Below are 14,372 nucleotides of genomic sequence, written 5' to 3'. Positions count from 1 at the left end.
GTGCCCAGTGGGTCCCGTTTGTTTCCCTTCGCAGCTCCCATCCTGCAGGTCCTTATGCTGGGTGCTAACAAGAGTAGGTGGCTCTGCCGACAAAAGCAGCCTTTTCCCTTTGGAAGGTTGGATTCTAGTGTCTAAGGGGCTGCTTGCAAAACCTTGAAGTTGCCCAGGATCTAACCTCCGTAGGTACGCTTGCGTAGCAAACGAGCACTTTCCCCCGAGAAACCGGGTTCCTGCCACGTTGGAGAAGAGTTAATCCCGCAGACCTCGTTCCTCCTGGGAAAGCGCAAGGCCACACTGAGACTCAGGGTAGTGCCTAAGTTTCCACCGGGCAAGCTCTGCGTGCCTCGGTTTCCATGAGGTCTCCACCGTTGTTGTGCTTCAATGGAAAGCGAGGATAGCTTTCAGGACTCCAAGCACTCTTGCCTCCGTACAGTTTCCCATGCTACCACACGGATCCCCCCCACGTCTCCTCTCAGTCTGCTGAGCCACAAGCAGCCGTGTAGGCCCTTCGGAACACTTCTTGCATGCACAGCCCAAGGCGTCACACTGCTCTCTCTCTACCTTTTGAAACCTATGTTGCCGCAGCTTCTCCCAGCTCACGAAGACCGTCAGAGCCGGTCTCATGTGCTGGGTAACGTGGAGTCATGAGGACAAGGGCCCTACCTGCACTCAGAAAAACACTCTGCTCAGCTCTCTATCCAGGAGCTCACACCGCCTGACTCGGTTTAGCAGGACGTCGATGTGAGGTCCAAGCTGAGCAAAGAGCACAATTCCTCCTTTACCCTGCAAGGCCCCGGAAGAGGTAGTGCCAACTAGGCCTCGCTCAGGCCAGCCCTCCTTCAGGGATCTTGCCACACTTTGAAGCCTGCACAGTAAAAGGTTCTTAGCGAAGTTCCCAGGGTTTCACCATGCTCCCCCTCGGCAGCTCCACTCCTGCAGGGACTCATGTTTGCTGTGAACTAGGATAGGTGGCCCTGCTTCGAAAAGCAGTCTTTTCCCCTTTGGAAATGTGGATTCTTGTAGCCTCGGAGCTGCTTGCGAAACCCTAGGAAGGCCAGGCTTCTACTCACTGCAGGCACGCCCGGGGAGGAAACGAGTATGTTCCCCCAGAGAAACAGGCTGCTTGCAAGTGTCGAGGGGAGCTTCTCAGGTGCCCAGTGGGTCCCGTTTGTTTCCCTTCGCAGCTCCCATCCTGCAGGTCCTTATGCTGGGTGCTAACAAGAGTAGGTGGCTCTGCCGACAAAAGCAGCCTTTTCCCTTTGGAAGCTTGGATTCTAGTGTCTCAGGGGCTGCTTGCCAAACCTTGAAGTTGCCCAGGTTCTAACCTCCGTAGGTACGCTTGCGTAGCAAACGAGCACTTTCCCCCGAGAAACCGGGTTCCTGCCACGTTGGAGAAGAGTTAAGCCCGCAGACCTCGTTCCTCCTGGGAAAGCGCAAGGCCACACTGAGCCTCAGGGTAGTGCCTAAGTTTCCATCGGGCAAGCTCTGCATGCCTCGGTTTCCATGAGATTTCCACCGTTGTTGTGCTTCAATGGAAAGCGAGGATAGCTTTCAGGACTCCAAGCATTCTTGCTCTCGTACTGTTTCCCATGCTACCACACGGATCCCCCCCACGTCTCCTCTCTGTCTGCTGAGCCACAAGCTGCATTGTAGGCCCTTCGGAACACTTCTTGCATGCACAGCCCAAGGCGTCACACTGCTCTCTCTCTACCTTTTGAAACCTAGGTTGCCGCAGCTTCTCCCCGCTGACGAAGACAGTCAGAGCCGGTCTCATGTGCTGGGTAACGTGGACTCAGTGAGGACAAGGGCCCTACCTGCACTCAGAAAAACACTCTGGTCAGCTCTCCATCCAGGAGCTCACACCGCCTGACTCGGTTTAGCAGGACGTCGATGTGAGGTCCAAGCTGAGCAAAGAGCACAATTCCTCCTTTACCCTGCTAGGCCACGGAAGAGGTAATGCCAACTAGGCCTCGCTCAGGCCAGCCCTCCTTCAGGGATCTTGCCACACTTTGAAGCCTGCACAGTAAAAGGTACTTAGCGAAGTTCCCAGGGTTTCGTCATGCTCTCCCTCGGCAGCTCCACTCCTGCAGGGACTCATGTTTGCTGTGAACTAGGATAGGTGGCCCTGCTTCGAAAAGCAGTCTTTTCCCCTTTGGAAATGTGGATTTTTGTAGCCTCGGAGCTGCTTGCGAAACCCTAGGAAGGCCAGGCTTCTACTCACTGCAGGCACGCCCGGGGAGGAAACGAGTATGTTCCCCCAGAGAAACAGGCTGCTTGCAAGTGTCGAGGGGAGCTTCTCAGGTGCCCAGTGGGTCCCGTTTGTTTCCCTTCGCAGCTCCCATCCTGCAGGTCCTTATGCTGGGTGCTAACAAGAGTAGGTGGCTCTGCCGACAAAAGCAGCCTTTTCCCTTTGGAAGCTTGGATTCTAGCGTCTCAGGGGCTGCTTGCCAAACCTTGAAGTTGCCCAGGTTCTAACCTCAATAGGTACGCTTGCGTAGCAAACGAGCACTTTCCCCCGAGAAACCGGGTTCCTGCCACGTTGGAGAAGAGTTAATCCCGCAGACCTCGTTCCTCCTGGGAAAGCGCAAGGCCACACTGAGCCTCAGGGTAGTTCCTAAGTTTCCACCCGGTAAGCTCTGCGTGCCTCGGTTTCAATGAGGTCTCCACCGTTGTTGTGCTTCAATGGAAAGCGAGGATAGCTTTCAGGACTCCAAGCACTCTTGCTCTCGTACTGTTTCCCATGCTACCACACGGATCCCCCCCACGTCTCCTCTCTGTCTGCTGAGCCACAAGCAGCCGTGTAGGCCCTTCGGAACACTTCTTGCATGCACAGCCCAAGGCGTCACACTGCTCTCTCTCTACCTTTTGAAACCTAGGTTGCCGCAGCTTCTCCCAGCTCACGAAGACAGTCAGAGCCGGTCTCATGTGCTGGGTAACGTGGACTCAGTGAGGACAAGGGCCCTACCTGCACTCAGAAAAACACTCTGCTCAGCTCTCCATCCAGGCGGTCACACCGCCTGACTCGGTTTAGCAGGACGTCGATGTGAGGTCCAAGCTGAGCAAAGAGCACAATTCCTCCTTTACCCTGCTAGGCCCCGGAAGAGGTAGTGCCAACTAGGCCTCGCTCAGGCCAGCCCTCCTTCAGGGATCTTGCCACACTTTGAAGCCTGCACTGTAAAAGGTACTTAGCGAAGTTCCCAGGGTTTCGCCATGCTCCCCCTCGGCAGCTCCACTCCTGCAGGGACTCATGTTTGCTGTGAACTAGGATAGGTGGCCCTGCTTCGAAAAGCAGTCTTTTCCCCTTTGGAAATGTGGATTCTTGTAGCCTCGGAGCCGCTTGCGAAACCCTGGGAAGGCCAGGCTTCTACTCACTGCAGGCACGCCCGGGGAGGAAACGAGTATGTTCCCCCAGAGAAACAGGCTGCTTGCAAGTGTCGAGGGGAGCTTCTCAGGTGCCCAGTGGGTCCCGTTTGTTTCCCTTCGCAGCTCCCATCCTGCAGGTCCTTATGCTGGGTGCTAACAAGAGTAGGTGGCTCTGCCGACAAAAGCAGCCTTTTCCCTTTGGAAGCTTGGATTCTAGTGTCTAAGGGGCTGCTTGCCAAATCTTGAAGTTGCCCAGGATCTAACTTCCGTAGGTACGCTTGCGTAGCAAACGAGCACTTTCCCCCGAGAAACCGGGTTCCTGCCACGTTGGAGAAGAGTTAATCCCGCAGACCTCGTTCCTCCTGGGAAAGCGCAAGGCCACACTGAGCCTCAGGGTAGTTCCTAAGTTTCCACCCGGTAAGCTCTGCGTGCCTCGGTTTCCATGAGGTCTCCACCGTTGTTGTGCTTCAATGGAAAGCGAGGATAGCTTTCAGGACTCCAAGCACTCTTGCTCTCGTACCGTTTCCCATGCTACCACACGGATCCCCCCCACGTCTCCTCTCTGTCTGCTGAGCCACAAGCTGCATTGTAGGCCCTTCCGAACACTTCTTGCATGCACAGCCCAAGGCGTCACACTGCTCTCTCTCTACCTTTTGAAACCTAGGTTGCCGCAGCTTCTCCCCGCTGACGAAGACAGTCAGAGCCGGTCTCATGTGCTGGGTAACGTGGACACAGTGAGGACAAGGGCCCTACCTGCACTCAGAAAAACACTCTGCTCAGCTCTCCATCCAGGAGCTCACACCGCCTGACTCGGTTTAGCAGGACGTCGATGTGAGGTCCAAGCTGAGCAAAGAGCACAATTCCTCCTTTACCCTGCTAGGCCACGGAAGAGGTAATGCCAACTAGGCCTCGCTCAGGCCAGCCCTCCTTCAGGGATCTTGCCACACTTTGAAGCCTGCACAGTAAAAGGTACTTAGCGAAGTTCCCAGGGTTTCGTCATGCTCTCCCTCGGCAGCTCCACTCCTGCAGGGACTCATGTTTGCTGTGAACTAGGATAGGTGGCCCTGCTTCGAAAAGCAGTCTTTTCCCCTTTGGAAATGTGGATTCCTGTAGCCTCGGAGCTGCTTGCGAAACCCTAGGAAGGCCAGGCTTCTACTCACTGCAGGCACGCCCGGGGAGGAAACGAGTATGTTCCCCCAGAGAAACAGGCTGCTTGCAAGTGTCGAGGGGAGCTTCTCAGGTGCCCAGTGGGTCCCGTTTGTTTCCCTTCGCAGCTCCCATCCTGCAGGTCCTTATGCTGGGTGCTAACAAGAGTAGGTGGCTCTGCCGACAAAAGCAGCCTTTTCCCTTTGGAAGCTTGGATTCTAGTGTCTCAGGGGCTGCTTGCCAAACCTTGAAGTTGCCCAGGTTCTAACCTCCGTAGGTACGCTTGCGTAGCAAACGAGCACTTTCCCCCGAGAAACCGGGTTCCTGCCACGTTGGAGAAGAGTTAATCCCGCAGACCTCGTTCCTCCTGGGAAAGCGCAAGGCCACACTGAGCCTCAGGGTAGTGCCTAAGTTTCCACCGGGCAGGCTCTGCGTGCCTCGGTTTCCATGAGGTCTCCACCGTTGTTGTGCTTCAATGGAAAGCGAGGATAGCTTTCAGGACTCCAAGCACTCTTGCCTCCGTACAGTTTCCCATGCTACCACACGGATCCCCCCCACGTCTCCTCTCTGTCTGCTGAGCCACAAGCAGCCGTGTAGGCCCTTCGGAACACTTCTTGCATGCACAGCCCAAGGCGTCACACTGCTCTCTCTCTACCTTTTGAAACCTATGTTGCCGCAGCTTCTCCCAGCTCACGAAGACCGTCAGAGCCGGTCTCATGTGCTGGGTAACGTGGAGTCATGAGGACAAGGGCCCTACCTGCACTCAGAAAAACACTCTGCTCAGCTCTCTATCCAGGAGCTCACACCGCCTGACTCGGTTTAGCAGGACGTCGATGTGAGGTCCAAGCTGAGCAAAGAGCACAATTCCTCCTTTACCCTGCAAGGCCCCGGAAGAGGTAGTGCCAACTAGGCCTCGCTCAGGCCAGCCCTCCTTCAGGGATCTTGCCACACTTTGAAGCCTGCACAGTAAAAGGTTCTTAGCGAAGTTCCCAGGGTTTCACCATGCTCCCCCTCGGCAGCTCCACTCCTGCAGGGACTCATGTTTGCTGTGAACTAGGATAGGTGGCCCTGCTTCGAAAAGCAGTCTTTTCCCCTTTGGAAATGTGGATTCTTGTAGCCTCGGAGCTGCTTGCGAAACCCTAGGAAGGCCAGGCTTCTACTCACTGCAGGCACGCCCGGGGAGGAAACGAGTATGTTCCCCCAGAGAAACAGGCTGCTTGCAAGTGTCGAGGGGAGCTTCTCAGGTGCCCAGTGGGTCCCGTTTGTTTCCCTTCGCAGCTCCCATCCTGCAGGTCCTTATGCTGGGTGCTAACAAGAGTAGGTGGCTCTGCCGACAAAAGCAGCCTTTTCCCTTTGGAAGCTTGGATTCTAGTGTCTCAGGGGCTGCTTGCCAAACCTTGAAGTTGCCCAGGTTCTAACCTCCGTAGGTACGCTTGCGTAGCAAACGAGCACTTTCCCCCGAGAAACCGGGTTCCTGCCACGTTGGAGAAGAGTTAAGCCCGCAGACCTCGTTCCTCCTGGGAAAGCGCAAGGCCACACTGAGCCTCAGGGTAGTGCCTAAGTTTCCATCGGGCAAGCTCTGCATCCCTCGGTTTCCATGAGATTTCCACCGTTGTTGTGCTTCAATGGAAAGCGAGGATAGCTTTCAGGACTCCAAGCATTCTTGCTCTCGTACTGTTTCCCATGCTACCACACGGATCCCCCCCACGTCTCCTCTCTGTCTGCTGAGCCACAAGCTGCATTGTAGGCCCTTCGGAACACTTCTTGCATGCACAGCCCAAGGCGTCACACTGCTCTCTCTCTACCTTTTGAAACCTAGGTTGCCGCAGCTTCTCCCCGCTGACGAAGACAGTCAGAGCCGGTCTCATGTGCTGGGTAACGTGGACTCAGTGAGGACAAGGGCCCTACCTGCACTCAGAAAAACACTCTGGTCAGCTCTCCATCCAGGAGCTCACACCGCCTGACTCGGTTTAGCAGGACGTCGATGTGAGGTCCAAGCTGAGCAAAGAGCACAATTCCTCCTTTACCCTGCTAGGCCACGGAAGAGGTAATGCCAACTAGGCCTCGCTCAGGCCAGCCCTCCTTCAGGGATCTTGCCACACTTTGAAGCCTGCACAGTAAAAGGTACTTAGCGAAGTTCCCAGGGTTTCGTCATGCTCTCCCTCGGCAGCTCCACTCCTGCAGGGACTCATGTTTGCTGTGAACTAGGATAGGTGGCCCTGCTTCGAAAAGCAGTCTTTTCCCCTTTGGAAATGTGGATTTTTGTAGCCTCGGAGCTGCTTGCGAAACCCTAGGAAGGCCAGGCTTCTACTCACTGCAGGCACGCCCGGGGAGGAAACGAGTATGTTCCCCCAGAGAAACAGGCTGCTTGCAAGTGTCGAGGGGAGCTTCTCAGGTGCCCAGTGGGTCCCGTTTGTTTCCCTTCGCAGCTCCCATCCTGCAGGTCCTTATGCTGGGTGCTAACAAGAGTAGGTGGCTCTGCCGACAAAAGCAGCCTTTTCCCTTTGGAAGCTTGGATTCTAGCGTCTCAGGGGCTGCTTGCCAAACCTTGAAGTTGCCCAGGTTCTAACCTCAATAGGTACGCTTGCGTAGCAAACGAGCACTTTCCCCCGAGAAACCGGGTTCCTGCCACGTTGGAGAAGAGTTAATCCCGCAGACCTCGTTCCTCCTGGGAAAGCGCAAGGCCACACTGAGCCTCAGGGTAGTTCCTAAGTTTCCACCCGGTAAGCTCTGCGTGCCTCGGTTTCAATGAGGTCTCCACCGTTGTTGTGCTTCAATGGAAAGCGAGGATAGCTTTCAGGACTCCAAGCACTCTTGCTCTCGTACTGTTTCCCATGCTACCACACGGATCCCCCCCACGTCTCCTCTCTGTCTGCTGAGCCACAAGCAGCCGTGTAGGCCCTTCGGAACACTTCTTGCATGCACAGCCCAAGGCGTCACACTGCTCTCTCTCTACCTTTTGAAACCTAGGTTGCCGCAGCTTCTCCCAGCTCACGAAGACAGTCAGAGCCGGTCTCATGTGCTGGGTAACGTGGACTCAGTGAGGACAAGGGCCCTACCTGCACTCAGAAAAACACTCTGCTCAGCTCTCCATCCAGGCGGTCACACCGCCTGACTCGGTTTAGCAGGACGTCGATGTGAGGTCCAAGCTGAGCAAAGAGCACAATTCCTCCTTTACCCTGCTAGGCCCCGGAAGAGGTAGTGCCAACTAGGCCTCGCTCAGGCCAGCCCTCCTTCAGGGATCTTGCCACACTTTGAAGCCTGCACTGTAAAAGGTACTTAGCGAAGTTCCCAGGGTTTCGCCATGCTCCCCCTCGGCAGCTCCACTCCTGCAGGGACTCATGTTTGCTGTGAACTAGGATAGGTGGCCCTGCTTCGAAAAGCAGTCTTTTCCCCTTTGGAAATGTGGATTCTTGTAGCCTCGGAGCCGCTTGCGAAACCCTGGGAAGGCCAGGCTTCTACTCACTGCAGGCACGCCCGGGGAGGAAACGAGTATGTTCCCCCAGAGAAACAGGCTGCTTGCAAGTGTCGAGGGGAGCTTCTCAGGTGCCCAGTGGGTCCCGTTTGTTTCCCTTCGCAGCTCCCATCCTGCAGGTCCTTATGCTGGGTGCTAACAAGAGTAGGTGGCTCTGCCGACAAAAGCAGCCTTTTCCCTTTGGAAGCTTGGATTCTAGTGTCTAAGGGGCTGCTTGCCAAACCTTGAAGTTGCCCAGGATCTAACTTCCGTAGGTACGCTTGCGTAGCAAACGAGCACTTTCCCCCGAGAAACCGGGTTCCTGCCACGTTGGAGAAGAGTTAATCCCGCAGACCTCGTTCCTCCTGGGAAAGCGCAAGGCCACACTGAGCCTCAGGGTAGTTCCTAAGTTTCCACCCGGTAAGCTCTGCGTGCCTCGGTTTCCATGAGGTCTCCACCGTTGTTGTGCTTCAATGGAAAGCGAGGATAGCTTTCAGGACTCCAAGCACTCTTGCTCTCGTACCGTTTCCCATGCTACCACACGGATCCCCCCCACGTCTCCTCTCTGTCTGCTGAGCCACAAGCTGCATTGTAGGCCCTTCCGAACACTTCTTGCATGCACAGCCCAAGGCGTCACACTGCTCTCTCTCTACCTTTTGAAACCTAGGTTGCCGCAGCTTCTCCCCGCTGACGAAGACAGTCAGAGCCGGTCTCATGTGCTGGGTAACGTGGACACAGTGAGGACAAGGGCCCTACCTGCACTCAGAAAAACACTCTGCTCAGCTCTCCATCCAGGAGCTCACACCGCCTGACTCGGTTTAGCAGGACGTCGATGTGAGGTCCAAGCTGAGCAAAGAGCACAATTCCTCCTTTACCCTGCTAGGCCACGGAAGAGGTAATGCCAACTAGGCCTCGCTCAGGCCAGCCCTCCTTCAGGGATCTTGCCACACTTTGAAGCCTGCACAGTAAAAGGTACTTAGCGAAGTTCCCAGGGTTTCGTCATGCTCTCCCTCGGCAGCTCCACTCCTGCAGGGACTCATGTTTGCTGTGAACTAGGATAGGTGGCCCTGCTTCGAAAAGCAGTCTTTTCCCCTTTGGAAATGTGGATTCCTGTAGCCTCGGAGCTGCTTGCGAAACCCTAGGAAGGCCAGGCTTCTACTCACTGCAGGCACGCCCGGGGAGGAAACGAGTATGTTCCCCCAGAGAAACAGGCTGCTTGCAAGTGTCGAGGGGAGCTTCTCAGGTGCCCAGTGGGTCCCGTTTGTTTCCCTTCGCAGCTCCCATCCTGCAGGTCCTTATGCTGGGTGCTAACAAGAGTAGGTGGCTCTGCCGACAAAAGCAGCCTTTTCCCTTTGGAAGCTTGGATTCTAGTGTCTCAGGGGCTGCTTGCCAAACCTTGAAGTTGCCCAGGTTCTAACCTCCGTAGGTACGCTTGCGTAGCAAACGAGCACTTTCCCCCGAGAAACCGGGTTCCTGCCACGTTGGAGAAGAGTTAATCCCGCAGACCTCGTTCCTCCTGGGAAAGCGCAAGGCCACACTGAGCCTCAGGGTAGTGCCTAAGTTTCCATCGGGCAAGCTCTGCGTGCCTCGCTTTCCATGAGGTCTCCACCGTTGTTGTGCTTCAATGGAAAGCGAGGATAGCTTTCAGGACTCCAAGCACTCTTGCCTCCGTACAGTTTCCCATGCTACCACACGGATCCCCCCCACGTCTCCTCTCTGTCTGCTGAGCCACAAGCTGCCGTGTAGGCCCTTCGGAACACTTCTTGCATGCACAGCCCAAGGCGTCACACTGCTCTCTCTCTACCTTTTGAAACCTAGGTTGCCGCAGCTTCTCCCAGCTCAGGAAGACAGTCAGAGCCGGTCTCATGTGCTGGGTAACGTGGACTCAGTGAGGACAAGGGCCCTACCTGCACTCAGAAAAACACTCTGCTCAGCTCTCCATCCAGGAGCTCACACCGCCTGACTCGGTTTAGCAGGACGTCGATGTGAGGTCCAAGCTGAGCAAAGAGCACAATTCCTCCTTTACCCGGCTAGGCCACGGAAGAGGTAATGCCAACTAGGCCTCGCTCAGGCCAGCCCTCCTTCAGGGATCTTGCCACACTTTGAAGCCTGCACAGTAAAAGGTACTTAGCGAAGTTCCCAGGGTTTCGTCATGCTCTCCCTCGGCAGCTCCACTCCTGCAGGGACTCATGTTTGCTGTGAACTAGGATAGGTGGCCCTGCTTCGAAAAGCAGTCTTTTCCCCTTTGGAAAAGTGGATTCTTGTAGCCTCGGAGCTGCTTGCGAAACCCTAGGAAGGCCAGGCTTCTATTCACTGCAGGCACGCCCGGGGAGGAAACGAGTATGTTCCCCCAGAGAAACAGGCTGCTTGCAAGTGTCGAGGGGAGCTTCTCAGGTGCCCAGTGGGTCCCGTTTGTTTTCCTTCGCAGCTCCCATCCTGCAGGTCCTTATGCTGGGTGCTAACAAGAGTAGGTGGCTCTGCTGACAAAAGCAGCCTTTTCCCTTTGGAAGCTTGGATTCTAGTGTCTCAGGGGCTGCTTGCCAAACCTTGAAGTTGCCCAGGTTCTAACCTCCGTAGGTACGCTTGCGTAGCAAACGAGCACTTTCCCCCGAGAAACCGGGTTCCTGCCACGTTGGAGAAGAGTTAATCCCGCAGACCTCGTTCCTCCTGGGAAAGCGCAAGGCCACACTGAGCCTCAGGGTAGTGCCTAAGTTTCCACCCGGTAAGCTCTGCGTGCCTCCGTTTCCATGAGGTCTCCACCGTTGTTGTGTTTCAATGGAAAGCGAGGAGAGCTTTCAGGACTCCAAGCACTCTTGCCTCCGTACCGTTTCCCATGCTACCACACGGATCCCCCCCACGTCTCCTCTCTGTCTGCTGAGCCACAAGCTGCCGTGTAGGCCCTTCGGAACACTTCTTGCATGCACAGCCGAAGACGTCACACTGCTCTCTCTCTACCTTTTGAAACCTAGGTTGCCGCAGCTTCTCCCAGCTCACGAAGACAGTCAGAGCCGGTCTCATGTGCTGGGTAACGTGGACTCAGTGAGGACAAGGGCCCTACCTGCACTCAGAAAAACACTCTGCTCAGCTCTCCATCCAGGCGGTCACACCGCCTGACTCGGTTTAGCAGGACGTCGATGTGAGGTCCAAGCTGAGCAAAGAGCACAATTCCTCCTTTACCCTGCTAGGCCCCGGAAGAGGTAGTGCCAACTAGGCCTCGCTCAGGCCAGCCCTCCTTCAGGGATCTTGCCACACTTTGAAGCCTGCACTGTAAAAGGTACTTAGCGAAGTTCCCAGGGTTTCGCCATGCTCCCCCTCGGCAGCTCCACTCCTGCAGGGACTCATGTTTGCTGTGAACTAGGATAGGTGGCCCTGCTTCGAAAAGCAGTCTTTTCCCCTTTGGAAATGTGGATTCTTGTAGCCTTGGAGCCGCTTGCGAAACCCTAGGAAGGCCAGGCTTCTACTCACTGCAGGCACGCCCGGGGAGGAAACGAGTATGTTCCCCCAGAGAAACAGGCTGCTTGCAAGTATCGAGGGGAGCTTCTCAGGTGCCCAGTGGGTCCCGTTTGTTTCCCTTCGCAGCTCCCATCCTGCAGGTCCTTATGCTGGGTGCTAACAAGAGTAGGTGGCTCTGCCGACAAAAGCAGCCTTTTCCCTTTGGAAGCTTGGATTCTAGTGTCTCAGGGGCTGCTTGCCAAACCTTGAAGTTGCCCAGGTTCTAACCTCAATAGGTACGCTTGCGTAGCAAACGAGCACTTTCCCCCGAGAAACCGGGTTCCTGCCACGTTGGAGAAGAGTTAATCCCGCAGACCTCGTTCTTCCTGGGAAAGCGCAAGGCCACACTGAGCCTCAGGGTAGTTCCTAAGTTTCCACCCGGTAAGCTCTGCGTGCCTCCGTTTCCATGAGGTCTCCACCGTTGTTGTGCTTCAATGGAAAGCGAGGATAGCTTTCAGGACTCCAAGCACTCTTGCTCTCGTACCGTTTCCCATGCTACCACACGGATCCCCCCCACGTCTCCTCTCTGTCTGCTGAGCCACAAGCTGCATTGTAGGCCCTTCGGAACACTTCTTGCATGCACAGCCGAAGGCGTCACACTGCTCTCTCTCTACCTTTTGAAACCTAGGTTGCCGCAGCTTCTCCCCGCTGACGAAGACAGTCAGAGCCGGTCTCATGTGCTGGGTAACGTGGACTCAGTGAGGACAAGGGCCCTACCTGCACTCAGAAAAACACTCTGCTCAGCTCTCCATCCAGGAGCTCACACCTCCTGACTCGGTTTAGCAGGACGTCGATGTGAGGTCCAAGCTGAGCAAAGAGCACAATTCCTCCTTTACCCTGCTAGGCCACGGAAGAGGTAATGCCAACTAGGCCTCGCTCAGGCCAGCCCTCCTTCAGGGATCTTGCCACACTTTGAAGCCTGCACAGTAAAAGGTACTTAGCGAAGTTCCCAGGGTTTCGTCATGCTCTCCCTCGGCAGCTCCACTCCTGCAGGGACTCATGTTTGCTGTGAACTAGGATAGGTGGCCCTGCTTCGAAAAGCAGTCTTTTCCCCTTTGGAAATGTGGATTCTTGTAGCCTCGGAGCTGCTTGCGAAACCCTAGGAAGGCCAGGCTTCTACTCACTGCAGGCACGCCCGGGGAGGAAACGAGTATGTTCCCCCAGAGAAACAGGCTGCTTGCAAGTGTCGAGGGGAGCTTCTCAGGTGCCCAGTGGGTCCCGTTTGTTTCCCTTCGCAGCTCCCATCCTGCAGGTCCTTATGCTGGGTGCTAACAAGAGTAGGTGGCTCTGCCGACAAAAGCAGCCTTTTCCCTTTGGAAGCTTGGATTCTAGTGTCTCAGGGGCTGCTTGCCAAACCTTGAAGTTGCCCAGGTTCTAACCTCCGTAGGTACGCTTGCGTAGCAAACGAGCACTTTCCCCCGAGAAACCGGGTTCCTGCCACGTTGGAGAAGAGTTAAGCCCGCAGACCTCGTTCCTCCTGGGAAAGCGCAAGGCCACACTGAGCCTCAGGGTAGTGCCTAAGTTTCCATCGGGCAAGCTCTGCATCCCTCGGTTTCCATGAGATTTCCACCGTTGTTGTGCTTCAATGGAAAGCGAGGATAGCTTTCAGGACTCCAAGCATTCTTGCTCTCGTACTGTTTCCCATGCTACCACACGGATCCCCCCCACGTCTCCTCTCTGTCTGCTGAGCCACAAGCTGCATTGTAGGCCCTTCGGAACACTTCTTGCATGCACAGCCCAAGGCGTCACACTGCTCTCTCTCTACCTTTTGAAACCTAGGTTGCCGCAGCTTCTCCCCGCTGACGAAGACAGTCAGAGCCGGTCTCATGTGCTGGGTAACGTGGACTCAGTGAGGACAAGGGCCCTACCTGCACTCAGAAAAACACTCTGGTCAGCTCTCCATCCAGGAGCTCACACCGCCTGACTCGGTTTAGCAGGACGTCGATGTGAGGTCCAAGCTGAGCAAAGAGCACAATTCCTCCTTTACCCTGCTAGGCCACGGAAGAGGTAATGCCAACTAGGCCTCGCTCAGGCCAGCCCTCCTTCAGGGATCTTGCCACACTTTGAAGCCTGCACAGTAAAAGGTACTTAGCGAAGTTCCCAGGGTTTCGTCATGCTCTCCCTCGGCAGCTCCACTCCTGCAGGGACTCATGTTTGCTGTGAACTAGGATAGGTGGCCCTGCTTCGAAAAGCAGTCTTTTCCCCTTTGGAAATGTGGATTTTTGTAGCCTCGGAGCTGCTTGCGAAACCCTAGGAAGGCCAGGCTTCTACTCACTGCAGGCACGCCCGGGGAGGAAACGAGTATGTTCCCCCAGAGAAACAGGCTGCTTGCAAGTGTCGAGGGGAGCTTCTCAGGTGCCCAGTGGGTCCCGTTTGTTTCCCTTCGCAGCTCCCATCCTGCAGGTCCTTATGCTGGGTGCTAACAAGAGTAGGTGGCTCTGCCGACAAAAGCAGCCTTTTCCCTTTGGAAGCTTGGATTCTAGCGTCTCAGGGGCTGCTTGCCAAACCTTGAAGTTGCCCAGGTTCTAACCTCAATAGGTACGCTTGCGTAGCAAACGAGCACTTTCCCCCGAGAAACCGGGTTCCTGCCACGTTGGAGAAGAGTTAATCCCGCAGACCTCGTTCCTCCTGGGAAAGCGCAAGGCCACACTGAGCCTCAGGGTAGTTCCTAAGTTTCCACCCGGTAAGCTCTGCGTGCCTCGGTTTCAATGAGGTCTCCACCGTTGTTGTGCTTCAATGGAAAGCGAGGATAGCTTTCAGGACTCCAAGCACTCTTGCTCTCGTACTGTTTCCCATGCTACCACACGGATCCCCCCCACGTCTCCTCTCTGTCTGCTGAGCCACAAGCAGCCGTGTAGGCCCTTCGGAACACTTCTTGCATGCACAGCCCAAGGCGTCACACTGCTCTCTCTCTACC

The sequence above is a fragment of the Balaenoptera physalus genome, assembly GCF_965194825.1.
Source record: "Balaenoptera physalus genome assembly, chromosome: 13".
Lineage (NCBI taxonomy): Eukaryota > Metazoa > Chordata > Mammalia > Artiodactyla > Balaenopteridae > Balaenoptera > Balaenoptera physalus.
The sequence above is the reverse complement of the archived record's forward strand: the minus strand, read 5'-3'. Positions refer to the sequence as shown.